Here is a 20,170-nt window from a genome sequence, read left to right on the forward strand (position 1 = left end):
CTACCACACTCCCGGCTTACTAATACCTGGCTCAGTTTACATGTCAGGAAACAGGTTTCCTCTGAGGTCAACCTCTGACAGGTTACTTGATTTGTCCAAGATTATAGGTATTAAGTGTCACATTCAGAATTTGACTTCAAGGCTACTCCAGAGGTCCCTCCCACTGCCCCCCCCAACCCCTCACCAGCTACTCTAGGTCTCTGTCTGCCTCACCATTTATTCTTTTTTATTTTTACTTATTTATTTTTAAATATGTTTTTATTGATTTAAAAAAAAGAGGAAGGGAGAGGGATTGAGAGATAGAAACATCAATGAGAGAGAGAGAGAATCATTGTCTGCCTGCCTCCTGCATGCCCCCTACTGGGGATCGAGCCCAAAATCCAGGCACGTGCCCTGACTGGGAATCAAACCTAAGTGGATGCTCAACTCTAAGCCACACTGGTTGGTCAATTCTTAGTTTTTCAATAATATCAGTAACTGTTCTGCCAGTCCAAGTTTCTGGAAGTATTTACAACTGGAAACTGGGGAGCACTGCCCCAGTGAGAAAGGGCTTTGGCTATGTTAGGTTAAAGATTTATTTAACTCAGTGCAGAAAACTGAGCACATTTTTGAAGGAAAGAATTGATACTTCATCTAGACAAATGGACCATCTCTGAGGGTCCTCAGGGGGTCAGTCATAGGAGGACCGTGACATATTCAACAGGCTGCAGGAGAAAGGGATGGAGGTGTAAGGAAAGGGCAGAACTGTCTGCATCTCAATCTCGGCTGCTTAAAATCTGATCCGATATGTGCATTTTCCTCCAGAATAGGGAACACGTGGGCTCACGGGAGGAGTGAGGGCTCTATAAACAACCACATGGGCCTGGGCTCACAGTCCAGCCCATCCATCAGCTATGTTCCCTTGGAACGGTGGCCGGCAAACTCATTAGTCAACAGAGTGGCAAAGGGCGGCTCGTGAGCCGCAGTTTGCCGACCACTGCCTTGGAGCAATGCCTTCGCCCCTCTGAGATGCATTTCTATGTCTGTGAACATGTGGTCATAATTCCTACCTCGGTGGGAGATTATTTCATAAGGGCTAAATGGTAAAGCATGTGCAGTCAGAGGCCTCGCCCACACAGGCAGCTTCCTTTCGGTTTCCATGGGCGGCATGATTGAAGCCTTCCCCGCTTTCACACCCGAGAGCATTTTCTCCCTGAGGACAGCGCTGACCTTTTCTGTCCCATCCTGTCAGAGCTGTGGCCTGGAGCCCTGGGCAGGTAGGTGCCACACGCACCCTTCTTTAATTCATCACCTAATTCTGTGAGTTATTCCAGCCATAGCTTCCCGGGGTATAAGGTTAGTGACAAATAGCTTCAGAGAATCATGTAATCAGCTCGATATAACATATATCACCTTCAAAGAGTGCAGATAAGTATTTGAGTTGCGCTACGTGATATATGCCCAGTGCACTGGCTTGATGAACCGAGTGCCCCCAGGCCCTCCTGGAGGGGCCACCTGGGCTTTAACCACGTGAGTCCCTTTTACAAATCTCTCCGGGCACCTAGCTCATTGCACCATTAAACTGTGCTCCTGACCTGATCTGAATCACTCTGTGTGTGCTTTCAGCTTCAGCACCTTGCCTGGCGCATAGTTCATGCTCAATAAATGTTGGAATGGATGATTCTGCAAATGAGCTCCAGGAGACACACAGAGACACTTCCTTCTGGTGCACTTTATTTGCAGAAGTTATCCGAAAATGTAATATCATACATGTACTTCCCATTAGACTTTATTAGCTTCTCACAGCACCGCTTTGCAGTGGATGGAAGCAATCCGTCTACATCGCAGCTCCCAGATTTCCTTGTGTTTTTTTTTTTTTTTTGGGGGGGGGGGGCAGGGAGGAGGAGGGGTAGGGAGGACCAGCAATCCTCAGCCCTCTGTCTGCTGCGGGCCCTTCTCTGTCTAATGCCAAGAAAAGGGAAGCTTGAAATAATTACCACTTAGCCCTTTGAACCAATTTGAGCAAAAAGGCCCAGAAATGCAATGTGCAGCAAATGTCTCCGGGGACTGGAAAGCAACAGGCTGGCCTGGATGTCCCGGGGAGGAGGCAGAGTGGCTGCCTGACGGGAGGAGTGCATGGGGCTGGTGAGCTGACCTGGCGTTTCTGCAAACAGGCTCCAGGCAGCAGCTCAATCAAAGCAGCCGAGCACTGCTCTCATTCCGGAAAGCAGAATGTGGACAACCCCTAACTTGGCTCTTCCTTAAATCTGCTCAGTCCCGGCGGGGGGGGGGGGGGGGGGGGAGGCTGGACTCCACAGGGGGCGGCAGGGGGTGGGTGGAGGGGACTGGGAGCAGGACCCACTGCTGCAGCCCCGCTCCCCAGGAACTGATTTACCTGAAGACACTTTGCAAGCACTGGGCAGGTTCCACTTGCTCTCTGGGATGGAGGGAAGTGGAGGAGGCCCTTCTTACTCTGGATCTTCTAAGGGTCCGAAGGAAGAGGCTGAACCTAGGGACGGGCCGGGGCGGGCGGCTCCCTGGGAAGCTGCAGCCAGTCTCCAGCAAAAACACCCACTTAGCAACCCGTTCCTAAGGAAGGTCACTCGGTGGCTTTCTTTTTTTTTTTCTTTTAAAGCGACAGGTTAATCCTCATAGTGGAACACAAACACGCTGAGCAGCAGGCACAACCCGTGGGACAAGGACAAAGAGAAATGAGCTGGGGGAGGAGCTGGCAGAAATTAGGTCAGGCTGCATGCAGGGCCTCAGGTCCTGGGGTCACAGTTTCTGGTCAAAGACAGGAAATGCTCAGAGCAGCTGGTCAGGATCCTGAGAGGCCATCATTTCAGGGTGAGGGTGTCTTCTTTGTAGCAAAGGTCCCTAGAGGTGCTCCGGCCCCAGGGAATGTTGCTCTGGGGGGTTTCAGTTAAATGTGGGGGAGTGAATGTACAAAATTAATCTCCCAGTATTCTCCGAATCCCACTGAAATCACTGAACGAACATATAACTGTTATGGCTCAAAAAAGCAGAGAGAATGAGAGCAGAGGCAAAGCAGATGCAAGAGTATGGAGTGGACAGACCAGAGAAAGCCACATGCCAAGTATATGTGTGTGTGTGTGCGTGCACACATGCGTGCGTGTATCTGTGTGTGTCTTTATGTGTCTGTGTCTACGTGTATCTCTCTGTGTTTCCATGTATCTGTGTGTTTGTGTGTTTCTGTGTCTGTGGGTCTTTCTGTGTTTATATGTGTATCTGTGTGTCTGTATCTATGCGTGTCTCTCTGTGTATCTATATATATCATCACATGTGTACATGTATATACATATGCCTCTGTGTGTTTGTGTGTATCTCTGAATGTGTAGCTATGTCTGTGTGTCTCTGTCTATGCATGTCTCTCTGGGTGTTTCTGTGTATCTGTGTATATATTTCTGCATGTGTGTTTATCTCTGTGTGTGTGTCTGTGTACAGACATGTGCCTCTGTGTGTGAGACAGGTAGGCATAAGAATGAGGAAATGAGTTGGTCACTCTGCAGAACGCCAGGGGCTCAGGATTGGGCTTAGTCGTGTGATGGGCTGAATGTGTCCCTCTAAAAAAGATATGCAGATGCCCTAACCCCAGTCCCTCAGAATGCAACCTCACTTAGAGATGGGACTTGACAGAGAGTCAATTTAAAACGAGGTCATTAGACCTAATCCAATATCACGTGTTCTTATGGCAAAGGGGAGTCAGGGCACAGAGACAGACACACGCAGAGGGCGGACCGTGAGGAGACACGGGGTGGGGGCCAGCATCTACAGGCGGAGGAGCACCAGGAAGCTGGAGAGAGGCAGGGACTGAGTGTCCCTCACTGCCCTCAGAAGGAACCCCCCAGCCGATGCCCGTTTTCTCCTCCAGAATCATGAGACAACGCATTTCTGCTGCTTTAAGCCATTCAGTGTGGTGCTTTGTGACAGCAGCCTCAGGAAACGAATGCAGTCAGATACCAAGGAGAGTGCAGAGGGAAGTGGGGCTGCAATGCAAGGAGAGCTGAAAGTCTACTTACTGAGGGGCTAGGGCAGGGCTGGGCAACCTTTTTGACTCGAGGGCCACAATGGGTTCTTAAACTGGACCGGAGGGCCGGAACAAAAGCATGGATGGAGTGTCTGTGTGAACTAATATCAATTCAAAGTAAACATCATTACATAAAAGGGTACGGTCTTTTTTTTTTTATTTCAATAGTTTTATTCATTTCAAACATTTTAACAAGAAGAATGTAAACACTAATTATGATAATTTGAAACTTCAAAAAATGGAGGAATCATAGCACAATAACATACCTTATATTGAAGATGGCAAAGGCAAAATAAAATTGCCTAACAAAGGAAAGGTACAAAAGCCTTTCAAATTAAACTTAAATATAATACAATAATTTAAAACTAAAACAAATAGAAAAGAACAAAATGTGTAAACAGTAAATTAAACGTTTTCTTTAGTGCAACTTCCAAATTATGCCCGGGACGTAGATGTAGATGGCCATGTAGACTGGGTTGAAAGGTTTTTGGTCTTTAAAACATCAACTTCAGTGGGAACGGTGTTGTTGGTCTCCTTTTTAGCTAATGCTCTGATACTCTGCTCTCCAGGGGCGTGTCTCCCTACATCACCAGGATAAGGTGTCTACGCATTCCCAGGGTGATGTCGGGGACGCGTCCGTGGGCATTACAAGGAGCCTCTGGAAGATGGAGAGGTTGTTCCTTCTACTGAATGGGGGATATAAACCCGCCCACTCAGAAGAAGGAGCTGCGGCCGTGTTTCCCGACGTTGCCATGTTAACACTGCTGCTGGTCAAGGAGCAGAGGGGAGAGCAAGAGAACCCTCCGCTCTTTCGGCTCCGCGGGCCGGATAGAACAGCCGAACGGGCCGGATCCGGCCCGCGGGGCCGTAGTTTGCCCACGGCTGGGCTAGATCCTCAGGACCCCCCCCCCCCCTTACTCCTGTCCGGTATGCCTCCTCCCACCCCCGCTTCTTCTGCCACGTAGGAGAGTCAAGGATCCTAGGGAAGGTGAACCAGACACTGGTCTCCAGGCCCCAGGAATGGCAGAGGGTGGGTGTATTTCAGGGTTGAAAACTGAAGACTAAGTGGAGAGGTGGAGAGTGTGCTCTCCTCACAGAACGAAGACAACCAAAAATATCACGCTGGCTCCCTTGTCCCACCTCCACCAGCGTCAAATTAGAACACACGGGAAATTATTTCCTGGAGAAACTGAATGTTCACAAAGAACAGATCCCGGATACTGACATTTTTGGATCCTCCACTGAAAGAAACTAGCGCATCACCCTTTCAAAAAGCATCCCCGAGACAATGAGGGGATCTCGGGTGAAGAAATTCCACACTTGTAGGTATAGAAAGAAAGAACGAAAAAATGAAAAGGTGAAATTTATCAAACAGGTAATCAAGAAAAACTCTCCAAAGTGAAAGAGTAAGTCTTGAGATTGAAAGCTGGCTCTAGGAGACAACAAACATATTTCTGTCTGTCTCAGTTTGTGCTCCGCGTGGGGTGAGAAAAATATGCTCCAGGGAATTCATCACTATGGCCTGCACTACGCTGTCTAACTGTCTTATTTATGTTATATCTTTTAGAACACCCTATGTGACACATTTTAAAAAGTGCACTCAGGTTATTGTATCCCTATGGGGTGCCGGGCAAGAGTAGATACAAAACATTTCCGGAGAGATACACATTCAAGTAGCCAGCTCAGGGTGAGTGAAGATAAATCTTGCTGAAGATGAGCTCACAATCCAAAATTAGACAGCACAGGAGGAAACAATCAGACCTGTAGGCCACAGGAGGGCACTGCTACACACTCAAGAACTTCTGATAACACAATGATCAGAGAGAGAATGTAACAAAAATGACGACCACAAAAGAACTTAAAAGGAGGATTTGAAAATATGAAGAAGAGTGAGGTACCATCAGCAAGAGCAGGCAAATGTGAAAGAATCAGCTAGAGCTTTCAGAAATGAATAATACAGGTATGAATTTTTTTTTGAAGCAAAGCATAAGTTAAATTTCTGATGTAAGAGCTAGAAAGAGAATTAATGGTGTAAAGAAGAGATTTAAAGAATTAAAATGTGGGAATGCAGACTGGTGCAGCCACTGTGGAGAACAGTATGGAGTTTCCTCAAAAAACTAAAAATGGAACTCCCATTTGACCCAGTGATCCCACTTCTAGGAATATATCCCAAGAAACTAGAAACACGAATCAGAAAGGATATATGCACCCCTATGTTCATAGCGGCACAATTCACCATAGCTAAGATTTGGAAACAGCCTACGTGCCCATCAGCAGATGAGTGGATTAAAAAACTGTGGTACATCTACGCAATGGAATACTACGCTGCGGTAAAAAAGAAGGAGTTCTTACCATTTGCAACAACATGGATGGAGATGGAGAGCATTATGCTAAGTGAAATAAGCCAGGCAGAGAAAGATAAACATCACATGATCTCACTCATTTGTGGAATATAATGAACAACATAAACTGATGAACAAAAACAGATCCAGAGACAGAGAAACATCAATTAGAATGTCAAACCTCAGGGAAGGTAGGGGAGGGTGGGGGTAAGGGGGAGAGGTCAACCAAAGACTTATATGCATGCATATAAGCCTAATCAATGGACACAGACAACAGGGGGGTAGGGACATGAATGGGGGATGGGGGTTAATGGGGGAATAAGGACACATATGTAATACCATAATCAATAAAGAAATAAAAAAATAAGTAAAATGTGCAGAGCAAAAGAAACCATCAACAAAACGAAAAGGGAGCCTACTCTATGGGAGAACATATTTGGCAATGATACATCTCATAAAGGGTTAACATCCAAAATATATAAGGAAATCATACAACTTAACAAAAGGAAGACCAACAATCCAATTAAAAAATGAGCAAAGGACCTAAACAGACACTTCTCCAAAGTGGACATAAAGATGGCCAAGAGACATATGAAAAAATGCTCAACGTCACTGATCATCACAGAGATGCAAATTACCATAAAACGACAATGAGGTATCACCTCACACCTGTCAGAATGGTTAACATCAACAAATCAACAAATGATAAATGCTGGCGAGGATGTGGAGAACAGGGAACCCCCATACACTGCTGGTAGGAATGCAGACCGGTGTAGCCATTATGGAAAACAGTGTAAAGTTTCCTCAAAAAATTAAATATGGAACTGCCATTTGACCCAGTGACCCCACTTCTAGGAATATATCCAAAGAAAACCGAAACACCAATCAGAAAGAATGTATGCACCCCTATGTTCATAGCAGCACAATTTACAATAGCTAAGATCTGGAAACAGCCCAAGCGCTCATCAGGAGATGAGTGGATAAAAAAGCTGTGGTACATTTACACCATGGAATACTATGCAGCTGTAAAAAGAAGACTCTCTTACCCTTTGAGACAGCATGGAGGAACCTAGAGAGTATCATGCTAAGTGAAATAAGTCAGTCAGAGAAAGACAAGTATCTCATGATCTCACTCATATGTGGAATCTAAGTAAAAAATAAACTGATGAACGGAGTGGATCCAGAGACAAGGAAGCATGGAACAGAGTGTGGAATCTCAGAGGGAAAGCTGGGGAAGGTGAGTGGGTGGGAAGTAATCATCCAAGAACCTTGCATGCACATATGCATGGCCCATGGACACACACAATGGAGGAGTGAGGGCCCGGGGCTGGGGCGGGGATGGGGGCGGCCTGGAGATGCTCAGTGGGGGAAAAAGGGGAACATATGTAATACTTTCAACAATAAAGATGAAAAAAATATAATTAAAATGTGGCACAGAGATATGGAAAATTGGAAAGAGTGGATGAAAGTCTTGGGGGAGAAATCAAGGAGATCTATGAGTCTCAGGAAGAGAGAAGAGCAAAAGAAGATAAATGCTGGATCTTAAAATTGAGGGATCTTGGTCAACTTCCCTAACTCCCCTAGGTCTCAATTTTCTCATCTATAAAATGAGATTAATAATAGTAATTACTGCCCTGGTTTGATTCCTGGACAAGAGCATATATCTGGGTTGCAGGTTCTATCCCTGGCCCCAGTTGGGGCATGTGTGGGAGGCAACCAATCAATGTGCCTCTCTCACATTGATGTTTCTCTCTCTCTCTCCCTCCACCCCTTTCCACTCTCTCTAAAAACAAAAAACAAAGGAAAAAATATCCTTGGATGAAGAGCAATAACAACAACAACAACAACAACAACAACAACAACAAAATAGTAACTACTACAGAGGGTGATTTATTAAGTTAATGTTTATCAAGTCCTGGCAGACAGCAAATGCTATAGGTTTAAAAAAAAAAAAAGGTGAATGTTATCTTACCTCAGACACCTTTAATAAAATACCATAGCTGGGTGGCTTAAACAATATAAATTGATTTTCTCACGGTTCTGCAGGGCGGGAAGTCCAAGGTCAAGGTGCCAGTTGATTCAGTTTTTGGTGAGGGCTTTCTTCCTGTCTTGCTGTGTCCTCACATGGCCTTTGCTTGATGCATTCAGATGGAGAGAGAGAGATCACTCTTCCTATTGGGCATCCTCAATTGGATTAGGACTCAACTCTTACGACCTCATTTAACCTTAATTACCTCATAAAATCACTATTTCAAAATATAGTTACATTGAGGGTTAGGGCAGCAACCTGTGAGATTTGGGGGGCGGGGGGCACAGTTCAGTGTATAGCAGATGTTTATTGTAAGAGATCAGTCACTTGAAGTGATTAACTGTCCTAAGAGGTGGAATTTGTTCACCACTTGTGTGCTAATTAACCTTCTGATTATAACCTCCTTTATCTTTCAACACATTTCGCTAAACCAGCTCATAAGAATTATACATTGCCTCATAATCTTCTGAAGTTATTAAAAAGCATAATTCAAAAACATCATTTCTTGTGAAAATTCTTATGCAAGCAAAATAAATGAAATCTAGCAGATTTGTTTTAAATCAAAATGCAAAATTCTTATTCTTATAGTATGTTTGTCTAGCTGGCAAAAGAATTTTAAATGAAGAACAAGTGTTGAATCACATACCGAAAGTTTTTCCCCTGCAGCTTTTGAGAGAATCAAATATGATTTTTCTTTTTTCATCTTTTAATGTGGTGAATTACATTAGGCTTCTCGAGTCAAACTTTTCTAGCATTTCTGGAATATACTAAACTTGGTTGAAATATTAAAAAATAATTGCTGGATTTGGTTATTAATATTTAGATATTTTTGCCTTTATGCTTGTAACTGAGATTGCACTATTGCTTTTTCCTGTCTTGCATTGCTCTTATTTTGTTTTAGTACTGCATAAAGGATATTTCCAATCTCAAAAAGCAGACTAATCTCTCTCTATCCCTCTCTATGTCTCTGTCCCTGTGTCTCTCTGTCCTTCTGTTTCTTTTTTTCTTTCTCTCTCTCTCTCTCTCTCTCTCTCTCTCTCTCTCTCTCTCTCTGTCACACACACACACACACACACACACATACACACACACATTATCTGTACTGTGAACTTGTCTATAAAACTGTGGATCTGATGAGATTTTTTTATTGTGATGAAATATGTGCACATATATCATAAAATTTACTATTTTAATAATTTTTTCAGATATAATTGATACATAACATTGTATTAGTTTTAGGTGTCCAACATAAAGATTTGATATTTAATTATTAATATGTCTGCATATTGCAAAATGATTACCACAATAAGTTTAGTTACTAGTACCTCTGTTGCCTCACATAGTTACAAATTATTTATTCTGTGCTGAGAACATTCACAATGTTATACAACCCAAACTACTACCTATTTCCATAACTTTTTCATCACTCCAGATAGAAACTCTGTACCCATTCAACAGTAACTCTACATTCTTCCCTCTGGTAACCCAGCTCAGCTCCTGGCAACCTCTAACCCACTTTCTGTCTTTATGAATTTATTCTAGTTATTTCATGTAAGTGGACTCATACAATATTTTTCCTTTGTATTTGACTTAATTCACTCAGCATGTTTTTGTGGCTTATCCATTTTGTAGCCTGTGCTGGTACATCATTCCCTTGTATGGATATATCACCTTTGTGTATCCACTTATCTACGGAAGGACACCATGCTGTGAGGGAGGCAGGCCACACAGAAAGGCCAAGTGGACACGCTCTGTTCCACAGTCCTTGTCTTTGAGTCATCCTAACCAAGGCTCCAGACAGACGTGGAACAAACCTTTGGATGATTCCAGACCCTAGACGTTGAGTTACCTCCCAGGGTTCAAGTTTTCTCCTCTGAGGCCCCAGATATTGTAGAATAGAGATCAGTCAACCAGTTGTGCTCTGTTCAAATTCCTGACTCACATAATCCATGTGCATAATAAAATGATTGTGTAAGCCACTGCATTTGTTATGCAGCAATAATAACTGTAACAGTCACATTTTAAATAAACTAATAAATATGTGAATGAATAAAATATAGTCGTTATTTTTTTTACACAGGACTCTGAGGCATATTAATTTTTACATGTATTGCTAAAAAAAATAGGCAAATGCATTTAATGCCTTCAATGGCAATGTTCCGAAACCATGATGCATTTGAAGCCTTGATGGGAGATTAAGACACTAGAATAAACATGGGATAACTGTAGGATCTGAAATGAGATTACCATGCTATGTTCTCTTCAGAGGAAACCTGCAATAGTATGTTATTTAGGTCAGTAAATGTTAAAAATATGCTTTTCACACCTGATCACCTGAAACACAATTGCAGCTTTAGAGAAATGTGTTCTTCTTACTCGGTTCTTGGGATTTTATAATATTTTTGTTGTTGTAGCTGATTCATTCTCCATAAAAACAAACAAACATATCACAAGGAAAAACACATAACTAAAATAAGGCTCTACTTGGAAGCCGAGGAATCACTTTTGAATCATAAATTTTATAAAACCATGCTCTTCAATGCTTGGTTTATATTTCTTAGTTTACTGAATTATATACATCTTCCCCTCGAGTGGAACTCGAACTCCAGCAAATTTGAACCTCTTGTTTCCATAGTAAATGGAGAGAAACACTTACTGACTTAGATATATTGGCTATTAGCCTATTTTTATATGATACATATTAAGGCATTTAATTTTCTTGTCCAGGGCTATGACTTTCAACCTGTTTTCATTTGCAACAACTGTGCTCATTTGCTTCATTTCACAGCATTTTCGCCTCCTGAGAGCTGTCTGAGCTATGGAGAATAAAATGCCATAAGATTCATTTTCTTTAGAGACTCATGTCATCATTAGAAATATCTGGAGACACTCTTATGCAGTGGAAACTGCTGCTCTAGTATGAGGAGTGGATTCTCATATTTTTCTTGCTGAAAAGGTTCTTCTTCTACAAGCTTTTCATTCTCTTCTGTCCAGCTGCTTCCCTTACTAGTAAGTGTGTCTCACTGGTGTGACCTGCTTCACCAGCATAGAGTGCAAATATCATCACAATGCATTCATTTTCTAATTACTTGTTTGAAAACATGCTTGCTTTTATTAGCAGGGCACCCAGTGTCTCCCCCTGGAGGGCTCATTTTCACTTGGAGTTGTTCATAAATCTTAAGAGGCTTACTCAGATCACACAGCGGTCCTGCGTCCAAATGCCAATGGCGACAGACAGGTGTCCAGCTGGTTACTGCAGGAAACAGTGCCTTGATGGGCCTAGGAGTCTCCATGCCCACCCCAGATCCCTCCTATTTGAGATTCTAAGGTTACACTCTTCAGTTTATTCCAGTGCTTCTCAACCAGTGTGCATTTTGCCCTCCCGGGAGGTATTTAGCAAAGATTGGTGGCATTATTGGCTGTCACAACGTGGAAGGACATGCTACTGGCACCTAGTAGTTAGAGACGAAGGATGCTGCTAACCTCCTACAATGCATAGAACAGGGCTTCCCATACCTCACCCCCCAATAAAAACAATTATTGGCACATAGTAAACACTCAGTACATTTGTGTTAAATGATTGAAAGAACAAACCAGTTCCAGGCTCCAGTCCCATCTTCGTGACCACTGAGAAGTTCCTCGTTTTGCACGGATCTCTTTCCTCTTCTGGAACCTGAAGTGAGTCGGGAAAGGTGATCTCTAGAGCCGCCCCAAGCTCACACTGGAATTTTGTTCTCTAGTAGCGTAGTTACTGTTGCTGGCCACTAGAGGTCAGCACTTAAAAAAGGTAGCTGGCCACCTTCCTTCTATTGGGCCATCAAAGTGAGCCTTGAAGCAAAAGCGAAACGACCATTTTCTCACTTGGTTTTGAGAAGGAAGAAACGTTCCCAGGGAAACAGTTTTCCTTTGGACATTAGAGCCTCTGTCTTGACATCCCCAGACTCCCTTTGCTAAACACTTACTACAATCTTGGTGCGAGAGATGGAATGAACAGAAGATACAGCCCCAGTGCGTGAAGCATCGGGCAGACCCATTGCATTGATGTTTGTGTGACAGGACGAAGGAGAAACTGAAAAGGATGTGGCAGATGGGGTGATGGGCTTGCTCCTCTGCAGTTCCCCAGGATTAAAGGGGAAAGAGGTTTTCGGGGAAGCTCTCTCATAAACGTGGGAGGGGAAGGCATTTAACAGAGGGTGTGAAACTAGGTGAGATCTTGCCTGTTAGAGTTGAATTGGAATCCAGAGGATTTCAAACTTTCATTCGAGTCAGAAGGGAAATATAAGGCTCATTTAATTCAGGGAAGATAAGAGCGTAGATTTCATCTCATTGTCAGTTGTCTGGAGTCTTAGTTGGAAAGGACCCTGAGGCTGCAACCAGGTATATTCCAACACAAACCTAATGTGGAAACAGATGTGCAGGACGTGGGTGACTGGTCCCAGAGCCACACAAGGCTGGTTACTGGAATTGCTGGGATTCGATCTTAAGTTTTTTAACTTCCAATTCAGCTTTTCTTTTGTCTTTCTGAATAAGTGAAATTGGACTCTTTGAAACTGTTTTGGGAAGCTAAGAATGCATTGTCCTCATAATAACTGTTTCTTCTCACATGAGACATTACACGCACAGCCCTTTTGAAGGTCATCTGCATTCACATTGTCTTTGTGGTGAATTCTAGGGGAGTAGAGTTGCCACATTTAGCAAATAGGAACACAAGGCACCCAGTTAAATATTTGGGATATTTAATTGGGGAGCGGGCCTAAGCCGCAGTCTGGCCTCCCTTTGTGGGAGGCGACCGGGCTGACCAGGGAAAGGCACCAGCCCCATCACCCCGCTGCTGCAGCCACTGCCAGTCACTGCAGCCACCAAGGTGTTTTCATCAACACGGACTCCGGTCCCTTCACCATGAAAAAATGACAACTTTCTTTAGGCATTTTCAAGATGTGTCTTTCATAGGATATGACATTTCTTTCTTTCTTTTTTTTTTTTTTTACCCTCACCTGAGGATATGTTTCCATTGATTTTTAGAGAATGTGGAAGAGAAAAGGAAAGACAGAGAGAAACATCAAAGTGAGAGGAACACTTTGATTGGTTGCCTCCTGCATGAACCCTGACCTGGGCCCCAGCCAGGGAGGAGCCTGCAACCTAGGTACATGCCCTTGATCAGAATCTAACCCGGACCCTGCGGTCGGCAAACCTAGACATTATCCACTGAGCCAAACCGCCTAGGGCAGGATATGGCATTTCTTAGCCCTCCAGCAGCGGACCTTCGTTTTTTTCTCCAGAAGTGTGGTGGAAGAGCACTAGATCACCTTTTTGGATTCTTATACCCAAGTTACTAAGAATATTACCAGTGGCATACAGGGAGCTTAGCCAATGAGCAGTCAGAAAAGGTGTTTCCTCTGTAGTTCACGCCTATCTCCTCCGATCTCCAGCTCCACCCCTGCCAAGCCTAAAGCCTTGGGGACTGGGCAGGGGTCCCCCAGTTCCCTCCAATCGCCAGCTCCATCCCTGCCAAAGCCTAAAGCCTCTGGCCCTGGGTGGGGGACCCCCAGCTCACTCCAGTCACCTGGCTCTGCCCCCAGCTCTGCACCCGGCCAAGGCCGGCAAGGGCAGGCGGAAAGCTTGGCTTCCTCCATTGCTGGGGAAACCCAAGCCTCCCTCCTGCTCTCTGTGGCCGCAGCCATCTTGGTTGGGTTTATTTGCATATTCTCTCCTGATTGGTTTGTGGATGTGGCTTGTGGGCGTGGCTTGTGGCTGTAGTGGAGGTATGGTCAATTTGCATATTACTCTTTTATTAGATAGGATATATCTCACACACACATACACTGAGTGGCCAGATTATTATGTGTTCAGAGATCATAATAATTTGGCCACTCAGTGTGTGTGTGTGTGTGTGTGTGTGTGTGTGTGTGTGTATATATATGGTATTTGGTTTTCTTCATACTTTAAAGAATACTCTGGAAGAGATATCCAGGATGATATCTTTAAACTTTAAGGATGATGCCTTTTCTCACTTCAACCTACACTTTTAGGGTTTTTTTTTTCCTCTCTTAGACTTTTTTCTCTGCAAGCCTTTGGGAGCATAGTAATGTGCAACTACCCTGACTATCTAAGAACTTATGTAAAATATGTTCACTCTAAAAAATGAAAACAAAGATCAAAGAGTAGAAATTTTTAAATTCCAATTAGTAAATTATTTTTATCCAGACATTTTTATGCACATATGCAAACACACTTTAAATATGGGATAATTACAGAAAGTGTTTTTCAATAATTGATTTTGTTCTGTTACTATGCCATGAACATCTTCTGGTGCCAATGCATTTTCATTCTCATGACTTTCAGTGACCACTGGATGAATGTCTCACAGCTCATTTAACCAATATTCTATTATCAGACACCCAGGCTATTTCCCAATTTTCCATCTTACAACTTTGCTGCAAGGCTCTTTCTGTAATTAAACCTTTGCACACATTATTAATTATTTTCTTGGAATACATTCTTAGAAATTGAAGATGTGATTTTTGTATTTTTGACAAAACACATTGGAAACATTTTTGCTCTAGGAAGAGAGTGTTGGGATGGGGGCATTCCCAGGGAAAGGTGCTGTACAACTAGGGGTTCTTAGAAGGGAATGGATATCCTGCACGAAATGGCCACCAGCCATGTGGTTATGTCTGGGGGAAAAATATCAGATGGGAAAATGGTTTTGACCAACAGGTAGATTGTGGACGCTGATCAGACTCTGTTACCATGACCAGAATGTTGAGTTCTTCCATTCAGCATTCCTTTTGAGTGTGCCTTGATGCTGGATGCTGAGTGACACATTCCCAAGAGAAAAATACATAGAGATATACCTTGGTATGTGGCCTTTACTTTGACCTTCTTGTCATGCTTGATATCCCAGCACTGGGGCTGCTGACAGGTCCACAGGGATGTTTCTCCTTCTAGGGGGCAGAGAGGTGGAGGAGACACTGCTTTTCCTGAGGATGAGATAAGGCACCATGCTAAAAGGGCTCAGCATGGTGCCAATTACTAAGAAGGCACAGAGTAAATGGTTGCTGCTGGTATCTCTAGGCACTGACTGATGGTCTCTCAGAAAAGCAGAAGTAAAACATGACATCAGTGTAGTCGATAGCCTAGGATGGCTTTCTAATCCCCCCTTTCAGACCTGTGACTATGTTGGCCAAGAATGAATTGCATTTACTGGCCCTTTTTTGATTCTGCAAAGAGACTAATCTCCAAGAATGCTCCTTTTTATGATTATCAAATACAGCTGCATGGGTTGTTGCATATTCTAGGGTACTGATGTAAAAAATCAGAAAGTTGGAGGAGAGGAAGCATTTTAGTTGAGAATCATGCGTTCTTGCATGAGACGTGTCAGTTGGGAGCTACCTACCATATGACAGACTATAGCATGAGATCATCATAGATGCTAGGTTTATGTAACACAAAATATTCAATCAATTCTGAGCAAATACTGTAAGAAGTAGACTATTTCAGAGAAAAGTTACCCTAGCAACACGTTTATTTTGTGTCATGTAGACCAAAATAAATGTGGTTTCGAAGTTATATGGAAACAGTCAACGGAAGTCACCTGTTGCTTTTGACTGTCCATCAACCAAATGCTCTTTTTCTACACCTGGAACCTGCATTTTCCTTTGGGGAACAACCTCTTCCCCACCTCCAGCCCATGTGATTTAGAGGGATGATTCTGTTTCTAGTTCTAGGCATGGACATGTGACATAGGCATGGAATGGGAACAGCACATCCTTTTGGCCAGTCATTGATTGAGGGGTGACTTAAGCAGCACCGATCAGAATTGAAAGGCTTTCATTCCTAGGTATTTTGCTGGGACTATTGAGAAAGAGAAAGATAAATATACATATTATTTTCCTGGTGACTATATTTGCCACAAAGAGCCTTTTTGAAAGTTAAGTCAGCCCTGGGAAGAGCTGATTCATGAGCTGGGAGATAAAATACTGGTGACAATAGATTACCCAGATCTGGCTCTAGAATTTTATGTGATTTCAGTGAGTGCCCTCTTTCTTGAGCCAGTTTGAGTTGTATTCTGGCAGTTGTCATCCAAACACAAGGTGACCATAGGGCTGTTCTATTGTGATCTCTCTCTCTCTCTCTCTCTCTCTTTCTCTCCACATGTAAAAATTGTAAATGAAAAGAACATGTCACTGATTAATCATCACATTTTTATTGAGCATATATTATGGCAGGCACTGTGTACAGTCCTGGAATGCCAGGACTGACCAGCAAACCCTGAGTGACAGATGAATGGATTACTCTGACACATATTTCTGTGAAAGAGAGGCTAAGGGGCTGCTTGGTTATAGGAAACAAAACAGCCCCATCCACCTGCCTCCTTAGGCTTTTATTGTCGCCACAGCTTGAACTGAAATTAACTATTAGATACTATCAGTAGCATAAGCATCCTCGAGAAAACACATGCGTCTATAGTGTCCTTTGAGCAAGGACATTTTGAAATCTAAATATTAAGATTCCAGTAAAACACCTGGGGCCTCAGACTTGTTTGGAAATGTCAAGGCAGGGTTGCCACCTTCAGCAATGTCCCCCTATTAAAGACTTTCTAACCAAGTCCCGTGCTTCCCCACACTGGAATATAAAGATGAATAGGACAAAAACCTCAATAAGGTGGATACATAGAAATGTATGAGCAATACAATGATGACACTATTTCGGAATGAGTGAGAAATAGGATAAGGACCTAGCATGATGGTTAGGAACAGGGATTCTGGAGCCAGACTCCCTGGGTCTACTGTGCCACTTACTATTTACTTAACCCATTTCTTATCCTCTCTGCCTCTCAGTTTCCTCTTACATAAAATAGAGAGAATAATTAGAAGACCAAAGTGAGCCAATACATGTAGAACACTTGAAATAGTGCTTGGTAAGTATTCACTATTGTTACCATGACTATGCACTAAATCCCAGGTGGTAAGGAAGACATACAAGGTCATCCATGATTCCAGGTGGGCATAGGGCAAGAGAAAAGGAAGTAACTTTTAAGCTGATCCTTAGAAGATGAGCTAGTCAGGCAGCCAATGAAACAGCACATGAGAAGGGTGTGAGGCATGTGAGAGCAAGGCATCCTAGAACTGCAGTTATCTGCATTTGCTTGGACTATAGGTTGCATGTGGGTGACTTTTGGTGATGTGACTATAAAAGTAAGCAGAGGCTAGATCCCAAAGGGTGCTTGTGTTAATATTAGGTAGGATAACATCTTATGCAAGTGACCTAATACCTACCTCCAAAAAGCTTTTGTAAAAATGGCCCTTAATGGCTACAATAACTGAAAAGTGTAAATGAAGAGATGGCCACCACATACATGTCTAGATGAGAGTTGAAATGATGACTCCAAGTCCTTTATCTCTGTTTCTTTGCTTCACCTGTCCATGGCTCCATTCTCAAATGATATTATGCTTTGTGATGGTAGGATGTCTGACCGAGGTCACAGGCTCAAGTCCAGTCGAAAGAGTGAGGTTCTCTTCTAAAGAAGTCCCAGCAAAATCTCACTGGCTCTGATCGAGTTACCTGAACCAGTGATTTTGGTGAGTGTAATGCTATGCTCTGATAGAATGGGCCTGAGATTTACATACTGCAGGCATCAATTCCACTTAGAAACTCAAAGACCCAGCATGTGAAGGAGGGTGGTCCCTCAGAAGGGAGTTGGGTATGAATACCAGCAGAAAGATATGGAATGAATGCTAGGTAGAAAAACCCAGAGAAGTTCAAGACACCTTTTATAGTGTAGGGATTGGAGGGCCACCGGTGGCTTTTAAGCTGTGGAGTGACATGACCAGATTAGTATTTAAGAAGGAGAGAACCAACCTAATGTGGAGTATGGATCGGAGGGCTGTGGCTGAAGGCTTTTACTAGTCCAGGGAAGTGATGATGAGTACATGAGTGAAACCTCAGGACTAGGAATGGAAGGGTGCAATGACTCAGAAATATACAGCTAGTGTCTAGAACCGTAAGAATTTTATGCTGAATGAATTCAGTGGGGAAGGAGAGGAAGACTTCCAGAATGTGCCTTAGGTTTTGGCTTTGGGGCCAATATGGATAGGGATACCCTTTATGAAAAGTGGAGCTACAGAAGCTGAGAGAGAGGAAGGTATAAAACAACTAATAGCTGACATCTAAAATGAATTTATGGCTAGGATAACTTTCACAGAGTAGCAGAGAAAAAGTATATTCGGAGTTTATGGATTTTTTTCACCACAAACAATGTTATTCATGATGATAAATGATCTGGATATGTCCTTGGCATGTAAGGTACACATATTCTTGTACATGCAGATTTGTATTAGCCTCACTCCTTCCATTTTTTTTGTTTTGCTCTTTTATTCTCACTTGTTCTGACTATGTGTTCTTTGGTCTATCTTTGTAAGTGGCTTTAGATCATTCTGGAATGAGATGGTATCTAGTAAATAAATAATTCTTAATGCATATTCATTCCAAGTCAGCCCTTACAAAGAGTGATTGGAATGAGGCTTGGAATATTTTAAACCAAAATTGTTCTTGTACTTCCTTTCCACAAATATCCATAAATGTGGATACATTGCATTTGTTTTTTTTTAAGGAGTAAAAGACACCTGCATTTGCTTAAAAGTTTATCACTTCAACACTAAAATAACCTTTCACTATCCATGGTGGCTCTCTGATCCCCATCACCATCCTACCAGGTATTTCAAAATGAAATTTATCTCTGGGCCTAGAACCAGCTAAAGAATTTTTAGTTTAAAAAGCTACTCAAAATAGGCTTTACAATGAAAGAAACACTTAAAAGATGAGCAAGTAAACAATGTCCAAAAAATGAATGCATTAATTGATCATGCTAAAAATATTTAAATTACATAATAATCACGTGGGTCATGACAATCAACAATAACTTCTCCATTTCCAGTTTCTCCAGCAAATTCCATAGTCTTCAAAGGGCCCATGCGTTCATGTTCCCCAGATTAGCTTCTTCTGTTGGCTGTTTTGTTTAATATTTTCTAGCCTGGAATTCCAGGTTCAGGTATTATCTAGAGGCAGATGACTATCTCAGATCACCTTTGTTCAGTCTTCTTTGTCTAAGGGTTATTGACATTGTCTTGACCCATGTTTTGACTCAGAAAGAGAAGAACCAGGGAACAAAGGATAGGAGGCAGAAGAAGATGATGAAAACATGATAGATCTGGAAGATGGGACCATTGCCCTCACACACAGCTGCTTGGTAATTGGAATTTCACCTTGGATAATGACAGCATCCAGCTTGGGAACACACAGGGGCTCCACATCTTTTCATGAATAAAGTCTCCCACCCACAGGTTGGCCATCTTGCAAATATGGCCCATGGATTCTCATTTTTATGATTTGTCCCATTATTACCTCTGTCTAAAGTGCCCTTTCCCTAAGTTTGGCCACTGCAAGTCCCATCCATCACTTCAGGCCCAGGGAACAGAGATTTCCCTAGCTCTCCTCTCTCACCTCTGAATTTGGAAGTAAAAATCTCCCCCCTGAATCAATTCCTCCCACAGCATTTTGTCGCTATCTCCAGTTTAGTACTTAGCATATTTTAGTACGTTTGTTTTCAGAATTCTAGATATTGTGTGTGTGTGTGTGTGTGTGTGTGTATGCATGTGTGTATGCCATTTCCTTTCTTGGGGCTGTGCCACATTCACCTTTGTGTTCTTGCATCTTCAAAGAGCCCACCATGGTGATTCACACATAGGAAGCATTAACATTTTTATTAAATGA

General features: G+C 42.8%; 1 protein-coding gene across 7 annotated transcripts in view; it reads right to left on the minus strand.

Annotated features, from left to right (window-relative positions):
- CC2D2A (coiled-coil and C2 domain containing 2A) overlaps positions 1–2,498 on the minus strand; it is an 82,560-nt gene extending 80,062 nt beyond the window's left edge. For all 7 annotated transcript variants that reach the window (XR_013961298.1, XR_013961299.1, XM_080681920.1 and 4 more), the window contains exon 1: positions 2,375–2,498. The gene's annotated coding sequence lies outside the window, so the exon portion shown is untranslated. The remainder of the gene's footprint in view (positions 1–2,374) is intronic.
- Between the last annotated feature and the right edge of the window lie 17,672 nt (positions 2,499–20,170).

Source organism: Plecotus auritus (genome assembly GCF_963455305.1).
Source record: "Plecotus auritus genome assembly, chromosome: 1".
Taxonomy (NCBI): Eukaryota; Metazoa; Chordata; class Mammalia; order Chiroptera; family Vespertilionidae; genus Plecotus; species Plecotus auritus.